This window comes from Globicephala melas, chromosome X (genome assembly GCF_963455315.2).
Source record: "Globicephala melas chromosome X, mGloMel1.2, whole genome shotgun sequence".
Classification (NCBI taxonomy): domain Eukaryota; kingdom Metazoa; phylum Chordata; class Mammalia; order Artiodactyla; family Delphinidae; genus Globicephala; species Globicephala melas.
In genome coordinates, this window is record NC_083335.1 from 119,496,638 (window position 1) to 119,502,478 (window position 5,841).

Below are 5,841 nucleotides of genomic sequence, written 5' to 3' on the forward strand. Positions count from 1 at the left end.
CTTGTCGGGGTGGGTCATCCCAGGACACCTGTCGTGGAACCACAAAACCAGATGTCAGGTAGCGCTTCCGTATTTCCAGCGGATCTTACTTGAATGTGCACCATGGGGGTAAGCTTCGCGAGACATCACACAGTATATGTCAGTGACACAAAACATGTGCATCAAGAAACAGAAAATTTATTTTTTAAAATCTTCCGCCATTCACTTTAATCGTTGCTATAGAATATAACCTTCCCTCCTGACTTTGGGATGACTTGGAGATCTCCCTATGCTGTGTAGGAGGGTACGGAATACACATGCCCACATACACGCCCATAAATGTACTTACATACATATGTGCGTGTATAAAGGTATACATACACAGACATATATATTTGTATAAATGTGTATATATGTGTGTGCTTATAGATACAGAGAGAGGAGAGATACATTCATGTTTCTATAATAAAATGAATAATAAAAGTAAATGTTATGCGTCCGCCTCCAACGTTATTGCCGAGCCGTTGCTTATTGTATATATCGGAATAAAAAGCTTCTCAGGAAGGCCGTTATTATCAGAAGGGTTTCCTTCTTTTAATGCCATTCCTTAAAGTTTTAATTATATCTTCTTCAAGTGCTTACAGAGGCATTCACTAAAGCGAAATACGTTCCATTATATGTGGTTTTGTTTATGACCCTTAATTGTTTTTTCCTTGGAAGAGCCCAAATGTTGAGATGGTGCAGCACCATAGTTACCGGAGAGGAAATTTGGGGCAAACCTCTGAAAAATCTGCCACTAGAGAAAGAGGAAAGGAATTATTTCCTGATGAAGAATCTTGAGGCAAACAAAAAAGATCAGTAAGACAAAAGAAAAAAAAAAGGAAGAAGGAGAAAGAGAGAAGGAAGGAAGGAAGCAAGGAAGGGAGGGAAGGAAAGAAACGGTCAGATAAATGTTAGGTTGTGGGCTTCCCTGGTGGCACAGTGGTTGAGAGTACGCCTGCCGATGCAGGGGACGTGGGTTCGTGCCCCGGTCCGGGAAGATCCCACATGCCGCGGAGCGGCTGGGCCCGTGAGCCATGGCTGCGGAGCCTGTGCTCCGCCACGGGAGAGGCCACAACAGTGAGAGGCCCGCGTACCGGAAAAAAAAAAAAAAATTAGGTTGCATCAGCTACCTCATTTAGAATGTCCGTGATTATTTTTTCATGCATCGGTCATGCCTTCCTTCATCGACTCATATTTCTGTCAACTCTTGCATGAAGTTTATTTGCAGATAAGTAACACACATGGAGAGTAAAGGGCACGGAAGAGAAACGCGCCTGTCGGTTCGTCCCTGCTCTGGGCAAGCCCTCACTTCTGATCATAAACTCTCCCTCCGCTCACACGCGGTAGGGACACCCCGAGGCCGCAGCCCTTCCATCCGTTACAGGGCCTCCAAAGAGATGCTCTCTAAAATCCGGACGCGTCTCGCCTTTCAGCTGCCCCTCCAGAGCTGTCGGTGCAGGCGGCCGCGCAACAGGCAAGCGCAGCTTCCTCCGCTGCCGCTTTGCGGAGAGCAGCCGGCTGGCTCTGCTGAGCCCAGGCCTCCCCCGCTCCCGCCTGCGCGCTTGACCTCCGCCCTGGTTTTCTGCCGACGGCCTCCCGATGCCCCCTCCCCCGCCGCGCTCCGCATCCTGCCTTCCACCCGGCTCCCCCCGGAAGACCGCAGGAACGCTCCCCCGGGAACCCTGGTCCCGAGGTCTCGAGGGAAAGCGCCCTGAGCCTGCAGGACCTCCCGGCACGCCCGGAGAACCCCGGGAGGCTGGCCACGGGACACCAGGCGATAGACAACCTGGAGGGGCCGGGCGCGCGGCCCTGCGCCCCTGGCCGGCTTCCAGCGCCCGCGCTCACGCGGCGGGCAGGCGGCGCGGTGAACGCCGAGCCTTCCCCGAGCGCGGCTCGGGTGGCCCCGCGGGTCTCTGAGGCCTGGCACCCGGGCAGCGAAGGACGTCTCTCCCAGACGGTGACTTCCCCAGCTCCCGCGCGGCTCAGCCCCCGGCTGAGGGGGGCTTCGCGTCTCCCCCTTTCCAGGGGAAGACGAAGGGGGAGAAGGACGAGAGTCTCAGCCCCCGGAGCGAGGCGGCCCTGCAGCGGCGGTGTCCCCCGCCAACGCAACAGCGCAATCGCTTACGCTGGGGGATCCCCTTGGTGACGCCCTGGAAACCAGGGAGGGATGAATGAGAGGTCGCGAGGGGGAGGGAGGAGAGAAGAAAGGCTCGGGGGTTCCTTAGACCTACTCAGCGCATCTTCCCGGAGGATTCCGTCAGCCTCTCACCTGGACGGAAGCCGGCCCCTCGGCCCCTCCACTGTAGTGCCAGGAAACAGTTCAACACGTCTGCTTGCCCTCGCCCCCCGCGGCACAGGTCCGTCCCGCACTCTCGTCACCCGCCCCTGGCAGACAGAGCCGGCTCCCCGCCGCGCGCCCCGGCCGCCCTCGGTCCTCACCTGTCCTTCGGAAGCCGCGGCACACGGGAGCGCTGCGCCCAGAGCATCCGCGGGGCCGGCGCGCGCGCGTCACCGCCGGGGGTCCGCCGGGGCCATGCCCTTCCCGGGGCCGGGGGCGAGGCGGCGCGGCTTCCCAGCGCGGCGCGGCGAGCCGGCGCCCTTTTATGCGCGTCGCCCAGAGACTGCCCCGAGTGCACGCCTCGGCCCACCCCCGCCCTGCCCCACCCCGGGGAGACGGGGCGCGGGCCCCGGCGCAGGGACCCTGGCCGCGCCGCTCTGCGCTCAGCCCTCCTCTCGGCTCTTCATGGCGCCGCGTCCCGAGTGGGCACGCCTCGTCCACGCCGCCGGGAGGGCCGGCAGGGGCCAAGCGCACACGGCTTTGGGAAGGAGGGCTGCGGGTCCAAGACGAACTCTGGGGACCCGCGGGAGGGGCAGAGGCCCGGAGCGCGGTGCGAACTGCTGCTCGAAGTCCGCACCCGGAGCGCCCTTCCCAGCAGAGTTGGATAGGGTCTCCTTCTTTCCGCAGAGGAGAGAGGGAACAGGGTTTGCACTCTTCCGGGCGGGTCGGAGTGTTCTCTGGCCGCGCCTCCGAACCCCGGGGTTGGCAAGAGCCGGCTGCGCCCGCCGGCATCCCACCGCCCCCACGACCCGGAGGGCAGGCGCGGCTGCCACGTGAGCCCCGCGGCCACGCCCTCCCGCCTCTGCTGTGGCTCCTGGCCGCCAGCCTCCCTCCCCCTGTGAGGATCTTCCTGCCAAAAAGGTGGAATGCTCTCGTCCCGTTTGGAGAGCCCGAGGGGGGCTGGGCCGCTGCCGGCATTCTGGGGAGCCCGGTGGTACTTGCTGGGGCAAGTGAGAACCGCTTGTGGACAGGGCGAAATAACAGAGGTTGGCGAGGACCCTGCGTCCCCAACGCAGAAGGGAAAGGGAGAGAAGGAGGCATCCTGTCCCCAACGCAGAAGGGAAAGGGAGAGAAGGAGGCATCCTGTCCCCAACGCAGAAGGGAAAGGGACAGAAGGAGGCATCCTGTCCCCAACGCAGAAGGGAAAGGGACAGAAGGAGGCATCCTGGTTCCCAACGCAGAAGGGAAAGGGACAGAAGGAGGCATCCTGGTTCCCAGGAGGAATCAGATCTGGGCAAGGGGACCAAGGGGTCAGGTGAGGACTTCCATCAGCAGAGCCCCCCTGGGCAGAGCTAGGAAGAGCACCCACTGTGAAGAGAAAGAAACAGGGGCGTCCCAGGGCCGGCATCCAGGAGGGGAACATGCCAGGTGTCCTGAGTGAGCCTGCGGCATGCCTGGTACCTGTCCAGGAGCTGCTAGGAGGTGTCCAGAAATGAACCTTCAGGTGAGCTGCTTCTGATGCACCCAGCATGGACTGGCCTGGTTTCTCCTGAAAAGTGTGTAGGAGGGACTTCCCTGGTGGCACCGTGGATAAGACTCTGTGGTCCCAGGGCAAGGGGCCTGGGTTAGATTCCACACGCATGCCGCAACTAAGACCCACTGCAACCAGAAACAACAACAAAAAAGTGTCTAGGAATTCCTCACTGCCCCTTGCCCAAGGCGGCGGGCATCCACCAGGTAGATCAGGGGCCAGGTCATAAGTGGGTCCGTTCACTGCGTCCATTAGCAATAATGTGTGTTGACATATTTCCAGGGACTGGTTTTAGGGATCCTCTTTCTTGACATGCCCCAAACCCTTTAATTACATTTATTAAAAACCTGTCCCCAGAACATCTCCTTAGCTTCCTTGCGTGGCTTTGCCATCCACCTACTCAGCTAAACTGGAAACCGAAGTCACGGTCCCCATGTGCCTCTCCTCTAGGACCTTGAAGCCAACTGGTGGCCAAGTCTAGTGGATTGCGACTCCTGAGAATTGCTGAGCCCAACGGCCTTGCCCGCTCGGTACGGTGGTCTGGTGCTCAAGTCTTGGCTTCTGCCTGCCTCTTCCTTCATCCATTGTTTCTTTGTCCCACACCAACCTGGAGGGCTGCCCCATCCTCAAAACAAGTTCTGAAGTTGTCCACGGTGACACATGACATGGCAGGGTCTTGCCAGCCTGTCCAGGGACCTTGTATCTGCTGATGTTCCGGCTTTGAAGAAATGGTAGCAGACCCCTCCCTTCTTCTCTTCCTCCTTCTTGTGACGTCCATGCACGTTCTCATCTTGAGGTACGTATTTCAGTCCATCGTGTGTCCCTTCCCTGCCGCTGTTTGATGATCTCTTCTTCAGCCTCCATCTCATAGCACTTTCCAACATTCCTGCCCATCCATGTGGCCCTTTGCTTGTCTTATGGCCAGTTACTTGCCCTTGTCTAATTATACGGTTACGTTTCGAAACCCGGAAACTAGCACAGAGCTTAGCACACACTAGGAGCTCAGTCAAATGCATGAATAAGTGAGTGAGGGAATGAATGAGGTTCAATTCTACTAAGAAATGTGTAAATATAAAAAGTCACAGTGCATAACGGATATGACAACTCCATGAATATAGCCTTACGGCTTTTCCATGATTCCATAATTTTAAAAAAAAATAGCTTGGTGTATTTATTCCTTTTGTTTCGACATTTATTCTGCTCCCTCGGTGGTTAGCTCCAGAAACCATGTTTGATTTACTGTTGGATCCCCAGAAGTGCCAACAAAATTCCTTGAATACGGAGGGTTTTAAATACATATCGGTTGGATTAAATGTATCTGTTTCCCCACAATTCCACAAGGTGGAGGCTGCGGAGGGTAGAGGGGACAAGGGCCAGGTCGGTAAGTTAGGACAGCGCGGAACGTGCTTTCTGAGGCAAGGAGTGATTTGACCTCCAAAGCGACAAGAGGTTGGAGTCCATCAGAGTCACCAAACGCCATGTGATTTGGGGGATGGCAGCTCCTTGCACGGTGCGCCCCACGATTTTATCAGCAATTGCTTCTCCATCTTTCTCATTCTAGCGGCATCTGTCTTCTTGAAGGATTCTGTCTGCATCACCGTAAGAGCCCTCCCATCCACTCTTCTCATTGGACCCCCTTAACAGCAGAGCCACTGGTAAAGAGTACAGACAGCTGGGCTTACGCCCCCCTTTCCTCCTTCCCACTCTTCCTTGGCTGGGCAGAAACCTTCCCTAAAATCAGCTTCCCCAAATGTAGCATAAAAACAATGATGCCCATCTTTCAGGGCTGCTGTGACCGCAGGATGCAATCCTGTAGACAAAGACCCGAACATAGTACCTGTGTCGTACCCGTGGTTAATACACAGGATGTGTGGAACCCACACTCCTTTATTTTTTACTCCTTTCTTATATCTTTCATCCTCTTACCTGATTTCTCCCCAAGACAGGGTCTCTGGGGATACAGTGGCTGTTTCTTGCTAGAGCAGGCGCTCTGAATCTTGAATGGGAGAGT